Below are 19,541 nucleotides of genomic sequence, written 5' to 3'. Positions count from 1 at the left end.
ACTACCATGAACCTGTTTGAGAATTCTGGCATTCATACACCCAGACAAGATTTCTGGGTCTTAGGATAAATAATTGTATTAAGTACTGCCAGATGTATTCTAAAATAATTGACCAGTTTACATTCTCACCACTAGTTCACAGGGGTTCCGTTTCCCCTCCATGTTCACTAACTTTCGGTATTCTCCACTTTTCTAGTTCTTGTTTACCTAATTGGTACAAGTAGCATTTCATTGTTACTTTCACTTATTCTCATTACTGATAACTTTGATGTTAAATCTTTACTCTAAACTGTCCACAAGATAGGAAGGAGTAGCACCAAAGAACAGAACCAGGGTCAACAACCTGAGGTTGCCCGAAATGGAACACTTGGGCCTACGGGGCAGCTGTTCAAACTCCCCAACTTTTCTGAGCTGCAGGCCTCATAATGACTGCTCTACTGCTGCAGGAATTCAGTGACTCGATAGTGCTTGATGGGCTTGGACAACCCAGGCATCTACTCCCCCTTCCTCAGGAAAGGCAAAGTTACGTGCCCTCCCTGGACCCAGCTGCAACTGGAGGTGTCATACATCAGTGGATATGTGCAGACTCACTTAGTTTAATGTTTCTGTCAAAGTAGCCCACAAGTGCCATCTTATCAGAGGATCAATTTCATATCAGAGGATCATTAAATTCTTTTTTCATGAGAATAAAATGGGCTTTTGCTGCTGCCTGTTGTACTGCTGCTCTTCTGAAACTGGAGATGAAATCAAAGTGGAAGAGATTTAACCAAATTTTCCATCTTCAGAAAATAAGCTCCACTGTAAATGTATCTTTGATGTGGCATTGTGCAACACGGAGAGAGGAGAAATAAAAATATCCTAATGGTTCTGTTATACACAAACAGGGGGAGGCTGTAAATTTAACCCTCTGTGGAAGCAGCATTTCACTCTCCTTCCCACTGGCAGTGAGGTAGGGAGTGGGGTTGGTTAGGAGTTCGATAGGTGAGTGACAGAGGTCTAACCCCCATGATAGGCCACGCTGGGGTCCAATTGACTTGCACATTCATTTGTTATTTTTTCCCAAGTAAGAGAACACTTGGGGAAGGCTTCTGATTTTCTATGAGGGTTTGAGCACCTTCAAGGGAAGCCTTCCTAAGCTGTGTGATCCAGGGCTGGCCTCATTCCAAGACTGACCTCTTCATCTTGGAGTTTCCCATCAGCCTGGGAGGAAGGCTCCACCCCCAACCTGGTAGGCCTGGGGCCAAATTTCTGCTCTTCCCAGCGGGGGCACCTGTGCTCCTCCGGTCCAGTGGCCAGAAGGGATTGTTTTAGTTATGAAGTTGTTTGCGGTCCATATTTGTGAGGCACTTTTCTTAGGCTGATAACTTGGATTGTTGCAAAAACAGGAAATAAAGAGGTCAAGGCGCAGCATGCTGGGAGGAGATCAGCACAAGAAAGGCACTTGGGGCCCATTACTCACTGCAGCTCCTTCCCTGACCTTTTCCTAGGGTCCTGCGATTGCAAAGTCCTAGAAGAACAAATGAACAGAGCCAGAAGCATCAAACAGAAGCCATGGTGATGCTTATGAAAGTAGCCCTGGGAGGAGCGCAGTACTAAATGCAATTGGGGGTAAGGTGTGTAAACAACAGCAAAAGAGAAAATGTGCTTGGATAAGAAATCAGGAGGAAAACAGACACAGAGATGAAACCTATGGTGAGAGTGAATTCTCAAGTGCTAGAGATTACTGACCGCACCACCCCTCCCCCAGGGGTCTGAGCAGAGTCAGAACTCCGGGTGGCATTACAGTCCTGTCCAGTTCACACAGTCTCCCATACCCTGGATGGAGGGCACTGAGGCCGCCGATGGGACCCACATATTTTTGTAGGGCATCTGTGCCATTATTCCGTCCACTGGGAATGCCCCTCGCTCTGCCTGCTTCTTAGATTTTGATGTGTTCTCCATTCCGAGTAAAGAGCAGAAGTCTTTAGAAAGCATGCCTGTCCGTGGTTCTGCAAGGACCAGGGTTACCTGGAGGGGGTGTAGAGGAGAGCCCGTGAAGCCCGCTCAAAAGCCCAAAGCCCAGTATTGGGAGAACTCAGCGAAGCCTTCTTACTGGCTCAGCTTTGCTCTGAGATGCTGCCCTTTCTCAGGGCTCATTTTCCCCTTCGCAGACTAGCGAAGAGGCAGGTCTGCCTTGGATGCTGTGGGGTTAGTTGCTTAGCTATCCAACCACCTGGCAGTGGATTAGAGCAGTCACGGTATCCTGGAGAATCACGTCTCTGTGATTAATGGAGGCCTTGTCTTTTAAAAGGCCCAGCTACATTTTATATTTGCCATAAGCCATGCGTGTGCTCTTCAGAGAAAACAAGAATAAAAAAAGCCATTTGCAAGATAAGTAAAGAGAAATGTAATCCCTTAGTGGAATGAAGGGTGCTTTGAAATGAATGGGGGATAATCCTTTCGTTGTCTGTTACAAATGCACTGTGCTTCTGCATTATCTGGCTATGAGAATGTGCCATTCGCTCTGGTGACAAAGCCACTGCAGTTTCTCCTCTTGATGTCATTTTAAGCGTGTGGTACAAAGTAGTGTTTATCGTCTGGGGTCTGAGGCGTCTGCCCGATGTGGGCAGCTGGGTCGTGTGGCTACTGAGGGCTCCTGACAGGATGAGTTCTGTTTCAGGCTGTAAAAGGGAGGCTTAAGGCAGGGATGGAACGAATGTCCATGCCCCACCTGCTCCAGAGGTGGAAGGACCTGGCGCTCTATTCACAGGGTCTTTCAGTAACCAGAAGAGTCATAACTCAGACCCTCGCTCCGTCTAAGACCTGGGGCTCATCTCCCACTTCCAGGATCTGGCATGTAATTCTCTTAAAGGGAGAGCAGGAAAATTCCAAGGGCTTCTCAGAAGTTTTGCTTTGAATGTTTCTTCCTTCCTCCCACCTCTTCTCTCAAGCCCGCTCTGCTTTTCTTTCCCTTCCTCCCACAAGAAAGATGCTCCTTGTTGGGAGGAAGCTATCATGGAACCACTAGGAATGATGGCAAGCTGCAATATCTGAGAATCTCTGTTCCTGGGAGTTACTTCCTCTGAAGCTCAAATTTTCCCATGCTGATCTGTTGATTCTCACAGAGAGCTCTGGAGCCCTACACCTGTAGATTCCCAGAGAAGATGGAGTGTGATATGAATGATTTTATATCTCCCACTCTCAGTGCCTAGACAGCTCAAGAACTCATCTGATCACTGGTCAAGAAAATATTGGAGGGACGGGGGTGGTGAAGGATCACGTCACTTCCTGCTTTAAAGGCTCCAGTGGCCTCCAATGGCCAAGGACAAAAATGAAGTTCTGTGGCAGGGTCTGCAGAGAGCTCCCTGCTGCAACCCCAGCCTGACCAGACAGCCTCAGCTGGTACCACCCTCCTCTTGTTCTTTTAGCTCTTTGCTACTTTTTCTCCTGGGACCCTCATGCATGCTACTCTCTCTCCATTTCCTGTTTGTCTAACAACTTCTGCCCATCCCTCACAGCCCAGCTGAAGCGTCACTTCCTCAAGGAACCCCCCTTGGACCCAATGAGTAGATCGGGCCATCTCTTCTTTCATGGCACCCCATAGCTCTTTATTTTACTTAGTGTGATTAAAAATGAAGAATCAGTTAGAGAATTTGCTGCTTGCTGTGGTCTCCTCACACTGGAATACAGGCTCAAGAGGCAGGAGGCATGCCTGTCTTGTTCACCACTATATCCCTACACTGGGATAAATACTTACTGTACTGAGCGAAGACATAAATTAAAACAACCCTAGCTTTCTCTAGTTTGCATATATAAACCTCAATTCATCACTTCCTTTCACTCCCTTAGAAGGAAGACAGGAAGCTTGATTCCCAATAAAATCACATCATCCTCCGAGGTCGCCCCAGACGTGATGATTTAGGCATGTCAGGCCTGGAAATAGATTTTGTCATGACTTCCTGCAGCTGCACCCTGGGGAGAATTCTGCTGAGGCTCCTTGAAGTTCATCATTGGCGTTCCTACCACCTCATTCAGCATCCAAAAGCCCACACAGAGCACTGAGTCACGTGTGACTCTGGGATAGGCATGTACAGAGACCGTCTCATGGGTTTGCATTCTACCTCCTGAGAGCTTACAGTCTAAGAAACAGAAACTGATTCTAGAAATAGTAACTGTATCTAGAATATCCTGGCAACATGATCAAAACCTGAAACTATGAATGTTAAGGCATTTATAACATACATGTTTAATAATATAACATTTTTCTTAGCAGGAAGGAGCCAGTTTAAGTGCAGTTGGAGGTAGGAAATGGTTAGCTGGCTGAGACAATTAGACAAAGAGGATGTGGGGCTTGGAAGTCCAGGCCAAAACAAATGATTTTCTCATAATAACCCAGATAGCCAGGGCTTCAAGAGGGTCAAATCCTCCAGAGTCTAAAACTTCTAGCCTTTCAGGTGGCTGGTTCACTGGTTCTGTTTAGGGCATGAGCTCAGCAACAAATTAAGTAAAGTGTCCCCAGTAAATGCTAATAAGTCCCAAGAGGAAACAGGGGCATCCCCATGCATACCAAATGCACTCATTAGCATCCCTGCTATTATGAAGGATAGCAGAGTGACCTTGCAATCATTAGAAGCTTAAAATGTATGACTTAAGTTTAGGGGGATACATATTACATTGTAAAACCTAATTAGTGTTACCTTTGCTAATTGCTGCCTAGCACTGAGCTGGATAAAATAAATGCATGATGGACGTTCCAGGGCGACAGACATAACCCCATCACTGTTTTTAAAGGAAGTGAAATTATAGGAGAAGCGCCGTTTGAAAAAGTGTTTATCTGAATTGTTCTGAGTGGTTTGAAGGAAGCGGGGAAGCGTGGTCAGTGAGTGGATTTATCTGCATGAACCCTAAATGCTGACGTCTTCTCTGGAGAACATGGTTCTTCTCCTGGGCTTCTCTAATGTGAACTCAGGGATGCCAAACAAGAGGGGAAAATTACTATGGTACCAAAATCCCTCCCCGGCATGCAAACAGCTGTGCAGGGAGATAGTGAAAGCGTGTCTAAACAGGCAGTTAGAATACTCAGCACTGGCCCAGCCCAGACCCACAGCCGCGATGTCAGGCAGTATGCTGTGTCCAGGGCTGGTTTTTGTCCGCTAGACCAGCTGACATTCACACGGGAGACCCAGTGGGCTCCCTGCACTCACATGGGGTGTGAGGAGATTCACAGCCCCTTTACCATGCCGGGGCTGACGTGCACGCAGTGCCAGGGGCACAAAACTCAGATCTGACCGCAGTCTCTACCCTGTTACTGCAGATGACACCAAAATAGCAAAAAAGGATTGGCCCTCCACCCACACCCACCCAAACCACACGCACACACACACTCACTCACTCACACACACACACACGCACACACTCACACATACATACATTCACACACACACTCACACACACACACGCAGCCTTGCCTTGCTTCTAGCTGTGCTCAGCATTCATAATAAAGTTGTGAAAGGGAAATCATTTTCTCAGGGTTGTCATTTCTTTTTCCTGCTTAAAGATAAGTGATAGCTGATTTTTCCAAGAAAAAAGTCTGTCACTGTGCCTCTCTCAGAGCCCCTCCTGCGTGTATCCTAAATGGCACAGATTAAAATCAAGTCCTAGATATTACAGCCAGAAGCCGTTGTAAAAATAGTTTAGAGCTTTGTTTTCATGGTGGGTTCTGAGGAGGGCTGGGGTGCTCCGAGGTCCCCCAGCCTCTGCTGGGGCAGCAGGGTAGGAGGGGGACCAAGAAAAACAGAGCATGCTGGGACCTCCTGCCACCAGACCAGCCCCTCTTAGCTATTTTATATAGTGAGTTTGCACTTAAAATTTCATTTGGAGAAGAAAACACTTCCACTGCTAAAAAATGGCTGGAAATCACCAAGGCCATTGAAGACCTGGGAGGCTCTGTGACTTCCCTCAGGTTGCACCTCAATGCTGGTAGGGCCGGGACCGGCATCCTGGCCTCACGGTTCAGTGATCTGTCTCCAGGTCGGGGTGGAAGGAAAGTGAAGAGTGCCAACTGCTCCCAAATCCGTAACAGGTGACTCCCTAAATAACGTCAAACCCAGCCTTACTTTTGCAGACATTCTTAGGTGGTCTTAGATAAGATGCCTTCCCCTGAGCTAGACTTCCCAAGGATCGTGCTCCTCTTTCAGGGATAACAGGGACCTCAATGAAGGGGGGAAGGGGGTTAGCTTTTGCCCACTAACGCTGCTCCAGCATCACCTCCACCACTGCTATAGCTCTAGGCTCAGCAGGTCCTGGTGGCCGTTCTTCTCTGACTCAGCTGGTCAAGGCTGGATTTCAAAGCTAAATTGCTTCCCTGTGGTTTCCGGCGTCTGTGCATTTGCCTTGATTGTTAGCCCACGTGGCTTCTCTGGGGTCGCCTCCTGCCATTTGCTGCCTGACAGTGTTAGTGCAGCAAGACAGACTAGCGGCAGAGAACCTTCTGCATCTGCAGCCCAGGAGTCCCTCCATTCAGTGATGGTGGGACCTGTCAAAAGCAGCAGGATTTCATAGCGCTGCTATTTCACCTGCTTCCTCCCCCTCACTGTGCTTCCTCCCAGCTCCCCCGTCCTTTAAAAGTACTGAAGATAAAGCAAACAAACAAACAACAAAAAAAAAAAACAGAGCTGCTGATAATTAAAATTAAATCTTTGTTCCACCAATGTCTGAAACTCTGGGAAGTCATTATCAGAGTCAGACAGTGATATTTTGATATTCCAGAATCTTTTTGATATGAGGAATAAAGTTCTAAGGCAGGAGAAGATAGAGCACCATGCTATTTCCTAATCAGCCTTTATAATTTGCAGTATCTTGGGACTCTTCTCAGATGTTTCCACTGTGGCTTATGTATGCTTCAAATCCATGCGCCATTAAATGCAGAAGCTGGGCACTGAATTAATGAAGGGAGCTTCAAAAGCGTACCTCTTTGGCAGACTGAAGATCTGAGGGCGGACTCAAAGAGGGTGATGGGGCTTTGAAAATCCCTAAGCACAAACAATAAACCTCATTAAGTAAAGTCAGTGGAGTGGGCTCAGGAACGGAATAAGGCAAGTGGGGGACAGAAGAGGCAAGACAGACTGAGGACTGGCTCAGTCGAGGGGGCTGGGTTTGGAGTGGAAAGCATTGTGTTTGGGGAAATCACATGACCCCAGAAGAAGCTGTGTTAAGGAAAGTAGTCAGGAGGATGCTGGAAGAACCCAGGGTACAGGCAGCCACCACGAGGACGGTGATGGTGATGGCCTTCCGGCACGAGCATGCTGTGAACTAGAGGCGCTCTGAGTTTAAGAGTGGGGCTGCCGGCTCCTGTCTTACTCACCCCAGCAGCTTGAGGAATGTCTAAAGAAGGCAGAGCTTTTGAGCAGGGTCTGTAAAGGAAGAGAGGAGCTGAGGGCAACTGCTCGGCCATCCAAATGAAGTCCCCAAAGGTTGGTGAGGTTGTGAGTCACCCTGTCACACAGAAGCTGAGCTGGGACTTCCGAAACCCTCAAGGCACCTCTGTGTGCAGTCAGGGAGTAGGAACCTTAGGGAGTTGATCGCTGTTCAATGGGAGAGTTCTTCATGAGATTCCACCGAAAACTGGCCAGCACTTTGGACGATCAGAGTGCCAGACCAGTGGGTAGAGTTTTCAGAAGTATCTTAGTGCCACCGGGTAATACGTGGAGACATTTCATTAGGACACAGCAGGAACGTGAAGAAGTGCTCGGTGCTGGAGCCCATGCTTCTCCCTCTAGACCCTCCTGCGGGAAAGCCGAGACCACTGGGCCAATGCAAACCCTTCCTGGACCATCATTGCTAGTCAGGGCCATATCTCGTAGGTACCAGGCACTCCCTGGGTCCAGGTGGGAGGCCAGTTCTCTCGTGAAGCTGCTGAGCACCACAAAGCATCGCCCTCCACTCCCAGCCCTCTGCCTCTAATAATTATATCTTCATTTTAATTCAAGAATTTAACTACAGAGATAAATTTAAATATACTGACCCTTTCCCCTAGAATGAAAGGACGGAGGATCCTCCACCAGATAGTTACATGTGGTTGCAGCTGGGGGTTTATTTAAACTAATTTTATTATTCATGACACTGACAATTTATGCAGTGAATGCAATTATAGGCTATGATTGGCTGCCACCACTAAGGGCAAAAAGTGTCACTTCCCTGGATATGCAAGAAAGAAAGGCAGAGGATATTAGAAAAATAATCAGTCACAGGGATATTTTTTATGAAGTGTTCCCCCCAAAACCTTCACTGAAAAAAAAAGGCTAATTTAATTTCCCAAACACCCTGCAAAAGATATCTAATTATCCACTCCTAAATTGCTCTCATAATTTCTCCAAAGTTCTCTATTGTTTATGCCTCTGTGCGTTCTCCTCTGCAAGCAAAGAAGCTGTCGTCTCGATGTGCAAGTCCCAGTAAAACCTACACATGGTGATGCTCTCGCTGCTGGGTTCTGAAGGCCTGTGCAGCCTCCGATACGTTTGTCCGTTTAATTAGGAAGTATTTGAGGAGCAGACTTGAATTGTTATTTTCTACAGTTGGAGGAGGAGTAGAGGGAATTGACTTTTTCTTCCCCTTTTTCCTAAGAGGAGCAGTTAAAAAATATCATTGAACATCAAATCAAGACTAACTGTGGTGCATCTATACAGTGGATACACCTTGGCAGTAAAAAGCTGTGCGTTACTGATACACCCAACAATGTTAGATGAATCTCAAAATAGTTATGCTAAGTGAAAGGAGCCCTGCAAAAAGGAGCTCCTAACATGTGATTCCATTTACATAAAGTACTAGAAAAAGCAAACTCATTTTTAGAAACAGCAGATCACATAGTTGTTTGAATGGGAGGGAGAGAGAGAAAACTTTGGAGGGAGTGATGGAAACGTTTATTATCTTGATTGTAGAGATGACTTCACGGGTGAATACATGTCAAAACTGATCAAATGGACACTTTAAATACGGGCACGTTATTGTATGCTGATTAGACCTCAATAAACCTCTTACAACAAACACACACCCCTAGTTAGACCTTGGCTCCAGCATTTACTAGGTATGTCAATTTAACCTCTCTGGCTGGTGGTGTACTCATCTGTAAAGTGGGGATGATAAGATCTTCTCCGCCTACCCCGCAGGGTGTCATGAATATCAACATGAGAAAACAACAGCCCAGGTATATACGTACTGATAACTTCACAAATGGACTTCCTCAACCTCAATCCCTGGAGAGGTAACAGGGGTCAGTGCTACTGTCCCAGCCTAGCAAACAGTCAGCACTCAGTCTTTGTTTAATTGAAATGATGGACGTCTGATGTCTAATGCTTAGTAAACCTCCATTGGCACCACAGAGTCTAATTATTATCTATTGATTGAATTTCTGATAGGGACTCATAGAATCCTGAAATAGCACATCTTAGGATGGAAGGACATCAGGAGAGCCTCGGCACTGCATCCTAGTCTCAAACAGATGAGACGTAAAGACGTCTAGTACCTGATTTGGGGCCCAGCCTTTAAAAAGGATGCTTAAGCATCCTTTTTTTTTTTTCCGGTACGCGGGCCTCTCACTGTTGTGGCCTCTTCCGTTGCAGAGCGCAGGCTCAGCGGCCCTGGCTCATGCACGGCATGTGGGATCTTCCCGGACTGGGGCAAGAACCCGTGTCCCCTGCATCGGCAGGCGGACTCTCAACCACTGCGCCACCAGGGAAGCCCTTAAGCATCCTTTTCAATGGAGGAGAAAGTGGTGATCAAGACGAAATTCCTAGAACTTTCTATGTGCTCTCCTACGCTATTCCCTACTATAGGAATTGATCAGTTGAGAGCCTGGTGTGAATCTGGTAAGAGCCCTTTAAACTCACAGCACAGCCAAGTGGAACTGCAGTGGGGGAGCTCCTGTACTTCAAAGCCTCTTGCAGACCTCAGAGAGCTCCAAATTGTAAATTGTCTGATGCCAGCCTCGTGGCTGCTGTCTACATTAGCATCCCAAACTCTCAAAATTTTCTCCCTAGCTTCCTGGCAATCAGTTCAGCCCACTTGATCACACATCTGCCTCACTCCAACCAGTACTAAACATTTGTTTATGTCGCCCTTTGCAGATCTCAAAGTACTTCCGTGTAATTATCACATTTAGTCCTCACCTTGGTTCTGTGGGATATTTAGGATAGATCCTTCTAGGATTCCTGTTTGTGGTTAGAGGAATTGATGCCCATGTCAATGAAAGATTTGCCTAAGATCCCTCACTGAACAGAGTAGAGAGAAGAACCAATTCTCTACCTTCTAACGTTGTTTCCCATACTCTCTCTACTCACGCCATCCCCAGGGAGATGGGTGACCTCACCTCCACTGAAGGCAATGTTATGCCTATTCCCACTTTTCAGATGTGATGGGGAGAAGTAATGTGACCTACGTAATAAGGTCACCCGGTGGCTGAGTGGGGATCAGGTCCTGGCAAATGCAGCCTCCTTTCCACTCTACCAATTGCATCTCCAACACAGGCAAACCTTGTTTTATTGCACTTTGCAGATATTGCATATTTTACAAATTGAAGGTTTGTGGCTATCCTGTGTTGAGCAACTCTATCAGAGACATTTTTCCACCAGGACTTGCTCACTTTGTGTCTCTGTGTCACATTTTGCTAATTCTCACAGTAATTCAAATCCTCCACCAGCAAAAAGATTACGACTCACTGAAGACTCAGCTGATAGTTAGCATTTTTTAGCAATAAAGTATTTTTAAATTAAGGTATGTACATTTTTTAGGCATATGCTATTGCACATTCAATAGACAACAGTGTAGTGTAAACATAACTTTTACACGCACTGGGAAACCAAAAAATTGGTGTGACTGGTTTTATTGCGACGTTCGCTTTATTGCAGGGGTCTAGAGCCGAACCCGCAGTATCTCCGAGGTATGAAGTTCATTTCAAACTCTTGAAATGTGTGTGTCATTCTGCTGCCTTTACATTCCTGGCCAGGTTTGGGGAACCCTAGGGGTGTCAAGGGATGGCGGGGAAGAGAGGTTGAGAAATGAAAACCAACTCATTGGACCAGCGTAGATCCCGGCCTCTCCCATCCCCTCCCTGTGGTGATGGATGGGTTGCAGAAAAGCATACCTCACTCCTTGCTGAGGAAAGAGCGGTGACCCTTTTGTCTTCAAGAATTTGGAAAAATAACAGCATGGAAGCTAAATTGGGGCAGATAGGAGAGTCCTCCCTAGAAAGCACACTGACCGTGACCATAATCAGTAATGCTCCTTTCTTCTTAGCCTCCAATCCCCAAAGCATCACCTGCCGTTCCACCAACAAAAATATGCTGTCTTTTTGTCTTAGAGTGATGAGTGCATGCTTGTTCTAATATTCATGGGCTACATTCAAAACTGAACCAGGGCAATTATCAAGAGTTTTGGGAAGTCAGACTCAGTTGTTTCAGATGACACGATACCTCAATTATTCAGAGGCCACCTTTTCCAAACTGCCTTCTATAATTTTGTGTCCTGTTCACCTTGCATGGGTCCCTACACATCCCCCCCTCCACCATCACTCTGCCTTTCCCAAGGTCTTCTGGGAGGCTAGTCAAGGTGAAGCAGTGCAGGGCAGGAAGAATGATCTCTAACTCATGTGTTAACCTTAGATTTTGACTTTCCTGAGCCCACTTGGAACCATTATCCTCTTTTCTGAATGTTGAAGGTTTCTTTTTTCCCCCGAGGAGACATTTATGAAACGGATCACCATTGGACTGTGAATTTTCCTGTCAAGAGGTGGGACAGAATAAAGAATGTGACCGTTATTCTCTGCTCATAAAAGCGGCCTCCCTCCAGCCCCTTTGTCAGTTATTCAAGACAATCTAAGCCCTCCTGGCACTGGGTCACCCTGCAGACGGGTGCTCCCCAGTCGAGGCCCAGCCCAGCATTTGGTGCATGGGACCAAGCTGTCCACTGATGGCAGCGCTCAGCTCTCCAGCCCGACTGTTCAATAATGCTCTAATTAACTACTGCAGACTTCAGAGGACCCACTAACTGTAATGGAGAGATCAACAGAGGCTGCACAGATTTAGATGTGCATACTAATTGCTGAATTAGCCATCACCTGTTTTGGAATGTAATGCTGAAACATGGCTGCGTTTTCAGGCAGAAGACCTTCAGTTTAAGAAAAAAGTTCATCTTTCGGGAGAAAAGTGAGCCCCACTTCTTCTCTGATGAACAAGACCCTTTTGTTGGCACCGGTAGGTGATAAAGCGAGGGCTGAGGCAATGCAAATGAAGCGGGTACATGAAGTACCCGTGCACCTAGACCTCAGGGGAGACTCTGAAGGGGAAGACAGGGGTTGCTTAGAATGGATATTAATGAGGACTTTGATATCAGGGAGGGAGCCATGCTTGGCATCTGTGTGTTTCACGGCTGTACCCAGACCACGTTCCTGCGTCTTCTACATCTAGCGTGCACCACCATCTTGATGCTAGTAATGGGTCAAAACCACTTAGCATCTTCGTTAGGACTAGAAGGAACAGCATGGGGACAAGCTATGTCAAAGGACAGTGAAGAGGAAAGGGTGTAAGAATCAGGAAGAGAGGAGAGCAAGGGCTGAGAGAGAAGACAGAACTCAGGTGAGAAACAGATTTGGACAGGTGAAGAAAAGTAACTATTTCTTAGTCCCATTCCTTATTTTTACTGATTAGCTTCAATACCCCGTAATCAGTGGATTCAGACAGTGGCGAAATCATGCTTACCCTGTGAGCCTCATAATTTTTTAGATAAAGTATTTGTTGCCCAATAGAAAAGTGAGACCTATTTTTCAAAGCCCCAAATACCCTAGAATGAATGAGCACAATGGAGCAGCCCGAGGCATCCAACGTGAGAAAGCTCCGGAGCCAGCTGGCTGCCCTCTGCTCTGGGCTCCACCTAACTGATACGGTCTTATTCAGAAAAGAAAGGACTCTCAGTTACCATGAAAGAATTGCCTGCAAGACAATAGTAAGGCAGATTCAGTATTTCTGGTTTTTTCTCCGTTGGGAGATGATGATGCTAACGATGATGGTGGTGTTGGCAATGATGGTGCTAATGACTAATGCATTCACACACAATGCAAACAAAACTTAACAAGATCTAAGGGACGCTGGGATTCTAGGATGATCTGTCCTTAAGCTGTCTTTTCTAAGAAATGCAATACATTTGATAAGAACGTGCCTGAAAAGTTCTCAGAATATCCATTTGGGGAATAGGCTGCATTTTCATGCCTCCATCCTTTCTCTGGGGAGGCTGTGCTATGAATGAGACCAACATGGGCGTTGCCAAAGATGTCACCACACTGAGATTCTTTATGTTTCCCACTGTCTTCCTACTTGAACGTGAATCTTCTCAGACTTGACACACTTCTGCCTTTGAGATCGTTCTCACTGCTGAAATGTAAAAATGGCGGGACTGTTGTCCAGGACGGAAGAATGCAGTACCCATGGTCATCTCTTGGCATCAGATTCCTCTCCCCTACTCAAAGCTTTAACAGCCTTTGAAAGAACCCTATACCCTACCACTGCCCAATCTGAAGGGGTGGGGGTGGGGGCTTCTATATTAACACTAAATCCACGGAAGGGTTTTCTATTTAAAAACAATATCCTAGCCTCTTAACCTTTTGCCCCCTTCACCCAATATCTATTCACAAAAGGTTGGGTTAAATTATAAACCCCGGATGCTGTTAAACTTTGCACATGTTGTGTCAATTGTCTTAATCTGGAGAAACCCCATTGCCGAGCAACCCCCGGTTGTCTTTCTCATATTGACTGACCGCTGCACCTCTGTGCTAAAATGTGCTTGTTGTGCTTTTCTAGATGAACTTTTCCACTTCATGAGCCTCTGCGGAGAGGTGACATCGTTGCTTTTGAGCTCTCCCACAACCTTTGCAAATCTCCTTGTCTCATTTCTCTAGGAATGGGCCTCAAAATCTGTCATCTAGCTGGTCAACTAATTAGTTTCCTGGGTCATGACTCTTGCTTGCTCGATCGTTTGTTACACTCCCCCATAGAGCACTGAGCTGTCCTGGGCTGCAGAGATGCGCGACCTGTATCAGTTTTGTACATGTGCCTGTTACCGACCTGCCCAGCCTTCCTCAAGACTCTCCAAACACATCCTCCCTACATCCTGACAGCCTGGCTTTGTAGACCTACACATCTCTCTGTGCTTGGACTTGGAGCCCAAACTGTAAACTTTTCACACTCATGTATTGGGAGATACCTGAAGCTTGGGTCGACTTCATGTCAGTATAAAGAGAGATTTGTCGAATAAAGTGGTCTAGGGTCTGTTCATTGGCACCTTCTAAAACAGTGTTTCTCCAATGATAGTCCAGAGCTACTTCCAACAACATCATCTGTAGTGACTGTTTAAAATGCAAATTCCCAGTGGCCGCCTCCACATTACTGAACAGGGTTTCTGGTAGTGGAGCCCAGGATTTTAACAAGCTTTACAAGTGAGTCTTATACACGCTGAGAACCACGTAGTATTAGAGAACTTTTTTTTTTTTTTTTTACTTTGGAAAAATATTTATTCTATTCACTGAAAGGTAAATCAGTTTGTAATAAATCCCTCTAAGTTTGAGGGAAAAAATTGATGAAGAAATGCATCACGAGGTCGTTCCAATCTGCCCTGCTTTTTGTCCAGTTCTAAGGGGCAGCAGTCATCCTAGGGCTTCTCTCACTGCAGTTAGAGAACGTTTTTAAACTGGTAGACACGAACACTTGTTTGTTCATCTATACAGGCCTAATGCTTCATAGAATCTTAAGGTTGACATGTGTCATAAGCATCACTGAAGTCATTTGTGCCATCTCCCAGGGAGCGCACACTTCCTCCAGTTTTATATTTGCAGAGATAAGGAGCTTATGACTTCAAGAGACCTCCACTGAAGCTGCTCTAATGATCAGAAAGGTCTTTGTACCGATTCAAAGCGTCCATCTTCCCCTCTCAGTTCCAGTTCTGACTCTGAATAAATATGTAATGGCCCTTCTTCTACACAACACGCTTTCTAATACTGGATCATAAATTCAAACCAACAAGCATTTTGGAACATCCTTCACGAATCCATAAGCCAACCTGTGTTCAGCTTTGGAATTCCAAACCTAAGTTTGGTGCCTAATGCTTACCCGTGAGATTTTTATATTGTGATGTGGGGAAAAAGAAAACTCTATGTAAGGATGGGAATGCTAAAATAGAGGTGTATGAGCATGCTAAGGAGAGAGCAATGAATTCTTCACTGCAGAAAAAGTACGCATCATGTAACTTGAAGAGAGTGTTGGATATTTTCCAGGTGGAAAAACGAGTGAAGGGCATTCCAAGGTGCCAGCATGAGTAGCGTTATGGAAATTGTGATGGTGACCGTGCACTTATGAACCAGTCCAAAGTTGTGTGTGCATAGAAAGTAGGTGGACAGGAGGCAGGGAGGAAGGTGACAGGAAGCAAGAGTAGAAGCAATGGGTGGGAACGGGTTGTGAAGGGCTGTAAATGCTGTGTTGTTTGGAGATCTCTCTCACCACCCTGGTGACCTGCTTTGCCATTGCATGTTGCCTTGCTTTCCTCCTAATGATTACTGGCTTCTCCATGACTCTCTACAACACGTGATGATTCTCCTATCTCCTCAACTGCCAAGATGTTAGGCTCCTGATTCAGTATCTGATTCAGTCCCTGTTTGGAAGAGAAAAAAGTAAAGTAACAAACCCTGAGGACTTTCACTTAAACAGGAGGAGGTTTTTTACTTATAAGGATATTTGCTCTAATGGGGAGCATGCATATATGCTGAGTTGGGGTGTTAGCAGCTGGGCTCAGCGGGCAGACCTTTGAGGTCTATCTAAACTCTCACCTCTTGTCTCTCCTGCATAGTCATCAAATGTCCAACAGATCATATCCAGGGAGGTGAGGGGCTTTGCATCCATGGACCCTGAACCTAGGAACTCCAAAAGTTTCTTTGTTTGGGTGACTTTTAAAGTTTCTGTAGAACTGGAAAGCTGCCACTCAAAATGCATCCATTAGTCAGTCCAAGCATGTGATAGCAAATTTTCCACCAGTCAGGGAGTCACAGAAGGGGAGCAAAATCAGCTCTTCACTGCACTTCAGACAGCCAAGAACATCCAGGATGGCTCTTGCCATTGCATCATTTGTTGGCATCACCACAAAGCATGAAAAATATGGAAATAAGATTGCCGACAAGCAGAGGGTTTAGGGACATAGTTTCTGCCTGCATTCTGCTTTCTGCTGGGATGCCTCCCTTCCCAGTTTCTCTTTGTGCTGAGAACCAGAGCACTTCCGCTGGTTACAATCTCACACACACAAAGGGCAGGGTGGACAACCCAGCCAAGTGTTTTATAACAGCAAAATGCAAATACACAGGTATGATTTGTGCTCTGAGTTCAGTCAACCAGGGAAGTGAACGCTGTAACTATGGGGTTAGATTTACGCCCACCAGCCCACCCTACGGTGCCTTAGCAGGATGAAATTCTAAAATGTCCTGTACTGAACAGGAGGTCTGCAGTTCCTGATCTCAGGAAGAAGGTGAGCTATGCACCTGCTCCTACTTTAACAAGTGGCTGGCAATTTTTAGATACATTTGAAAGGATCCTTCAGTGAAAAGTGTTCTCAGAGAATGTCAAGAGTCCATGAGTCAGGGTGAGCAGAAAGTTTCCAGAACTAGAGTGCTCATTCCCCAGATGTTCCAGAGTACAAAGAAATGATACGGAAAATGACCTAATCAGGGGCCGATTTAGGACTAGACCCCGCCCACTCTCACACCCCAGGAAAGCTCCAGAGTGGATCTTCTATTCTCCAAGCGCTGCTTAGCTCATCCTACTTTTAGTTCAAAGCAATAAATACATTTTTCCCCAGACGTTTTGACACTCGTTTTTTGAAAACCAGGCACCCCTTTTTTTTAAAGTTGCATTAAGAGCTTTAAGCAAAAACAGCTCAGCCAATTGCCGAGACAGGTCTTAGCCTAGGACCTTCTGTCTCAGTGACCGTGACCGAGGGAAGCATAGTAGGGTTTGTTCTGAACTAGGCTCCTTGGCCCAGTCTGAACTGAGTGTTTGTCGTGCCAGCCTGTTCATGGGCTCTGCAATCTTTGACAAGGGCACGGCTCTGGAGGAGCTCGGAGAAGGGAAATGGGATCAGCTGGCACCTGAGAGAGGTCCCATTAGCAGAGCACGAGGAGAAGGGAGAGGCGGCCACACACAAAGTTCAGCCCATTTATGCCACTTGGTCCCATTCCGGCTAATCAAAGATACACTACCATTAAGTACATTACACTGACACTGTGATTGGTGGAGGGAGCAAAGTACTTGTCAGCTGAGTGAGTATTGGCTGTCACTTCTGTTATCCAGCTGCCTGCTTATTTGCGATTTTATTTTCAGATGTGATTGACAGTTGGATGGCTCTGACATTCTCGGCGCAAACATACAGCCTGTTATTATGCTTGCATTAACATTTTTATAAACACACGGTGCACATTGGAAAAGTAATTATGTGTCATCACTTCAGTGCTTCATCAAAGAAAAGTTTACTGTGTAATTGCTCTGTGATTTACCTAGGTAGAATGTGTTACATTCCACAAAGTCTCTCTCTATTTAATAGTTTACATTTACTCTTTAAAATACACAAGATCCCTTCCCAGGGGCTTCCTTGGTCTAAAATAAACTTGGCAATATAATTTAGCTTTCCATAAATATACTTAGATATTACTGTGGAGTACTTTTGCATAATAGTTATTTAATGCCAAGTGTAAATATGCAGTGCATTATGCTGGCTGGGCTATCAAAAAAAAAAAAAAAAAAGAACTTTCTGACGACAAGGAAAAATAGGATATTGTTACCTTGGTTTCCACGTTAGGAAAACGGCCTTTTGCTCTTATATTTATATCCATGCTTTTCACAATGACATCTAATTTTACAATAAAGTAACTTGAGCTGAAGCGCCGAGCAGTAGAATCTAAAATGTTGGTTCTTGTTAGCTTTTCAAGAGCTCTTCTGATGTAGCGCTGAAAGAGGTATATTCTGGAGGAAAGCACAAATGGTTGCAGGGTACTTGGGAACCGAGACAAAGGGACTGTTTGACTGATGTTCCCTCAGTGGGATCTCTCTGAACAGCTGGATATCTAGGGAGCAAAAGGTAGGGGTGGATGGGTTGAAACAAATAGTTGTTGAAAGCCCCCACCAACAGAATCTCAAAACATAAATTGCTTTTATGGCTGATATCGGTCAGGCACTTTGATTGTCATGTGCTTTGTAATTACTGAGGAGCAATTCCTTACAGCTACAGCCAAGATCAGAGAAGTAAAGCTTTCCTAGGATGCTTTGCACATCTGGATCAGCCTCCATCTGAGAAAGGGTAGGCACGGAGAAGGGACAGAGAGGAGAGGGTGGGCCAGATGACTTTCCTACTCAAGGGGTCTCCTTGGGCACAGCACTTCCCAGTAAATACCACAGCTTCCTCCTTGAACAGCTGAGATGGAGCATGGGGCAGTGGTCTATCCTGAGATGGGCCAGTCACTCAGTAAGAGATGTGGTGGTGTAGGTCTCTGGAGATACAAACTTCTGGGTCATGAGACCAACTGTGGCCTTGAAATGGTCTTTACCATGAATCCAAGTGGTCTCTTTGCCAAAGGATTATTCTGTTGGATGACCCACTCGGTACTGTACCGACGTTAAATGAATGAACCGCAAAAATCTAAGTGAAATCCAAAGGCTTTTGATTCTCTGGCTATTTCTCCACTCTTTTGGGAGAACTTATGCCTGCATGGAAAGTGGTTTAGCAGTGAGAGAAGCGGGGAGACATGGTAGAGGTTGCAGGCTGATCTTGAAAACGAAGATGGGAAGCTGACATTTGGACACAGATAAAGAGGAGCAGTGAAAGGGTCAGAAGTGGGTGAGGGCCGTGGTCTTGATCACAAGGGCCTATAGTTATCCCAGTAGCATGACATCGATTCATCGGGGCCTAAAAAGCAATGGCAACTTTATCAGCTGCTTCCCCAGTGCAGCTGGCAGCTACAAAAAAGAAACAGTTAAAACACGCATTTCCAGATGTGTATAATGGTTCAATAATTCCACATCAGTGTATATTAATCCTCTCTGGAAATTGGCATTAACTCGGCTTTAGCACCAATCTAAATAAACACGTCAGCTCTTAGAGCAGGGGTTTCTTTGCATAACAGCTGCGTAGAGCATCTGCATCCTGGTTATAGGTTCCCTCTACGTTACCTCTGAAATGAGCTCCACTCTCCCACTTTACATTTAGCCAGACTCAGGATATTTCCTCCTTTTGCTGTCACTGATGAGAAGAAAGATGCCATTGTAATTGCCAGTTGGCCTGTGGAGTAATGCCCTGTAATTGACAAAGATTGCTTAGCTGCAAGAAAGAAAGATACACTGTTTAGGAGAGATCATCTTCAATATTGTATTTAACCCGCACTCTTTTTCCACTTTACTTTTCACCTGAGCCCTGTAAAAGATGTCTTCATTCTTTGCTGTGCTATTTTACTCTTTGCGGGAGAAAAGAGAAGTGCAGTGAGGTCCACG

General features: G+C 45.6%; 1 protein-coding gene across 6 annotated transcripts in view; it reads left to right on the top strand.

The window, feature by feature from the left end:
- The window catches only part of KIRREL3 (kirre like nephrin family adhesion molecule 3), a 550,312-nt gene that overhangs the window by 98,936 nt on the left and 431,835 nt on the right, over window positions 1-19,541 (top strand). Inside the window, exon 3 of one of the 6 annotated variants that reach the window (XM_060304276.1) lies at window positions 1,488-1,613. The exons of the other annotated variants lie outside the window; for them this stretch is intronic. The gene's annotated coding sequence lies outside the window, so the exon portion shown is untranslated. The remainder of the gene's footprint in view (window positions 1-1,487; window positions 1,614-19,541) is intronic. 6 annotated transcript variants of the gene reach the window in all.

The sequence above is a fragment of the Globicephala melas genome, chromosome 8 (assembly GCF_963455315.2).
Source record: "Globicephala melas chromosome 8, mGloMel1.2, whole genome shotgun sequence".
NCBI lineage: Eukaryota > Metazoa > Chordata > Mammalia > Artiodactyla > Delphinidae > Globicephala > Globicephala melas.
The sequence above is the reverse complement of the archived record's forward strand: the minus strand, read 5'-3'. Positions and strand labels throughout refer to the sequence as shown.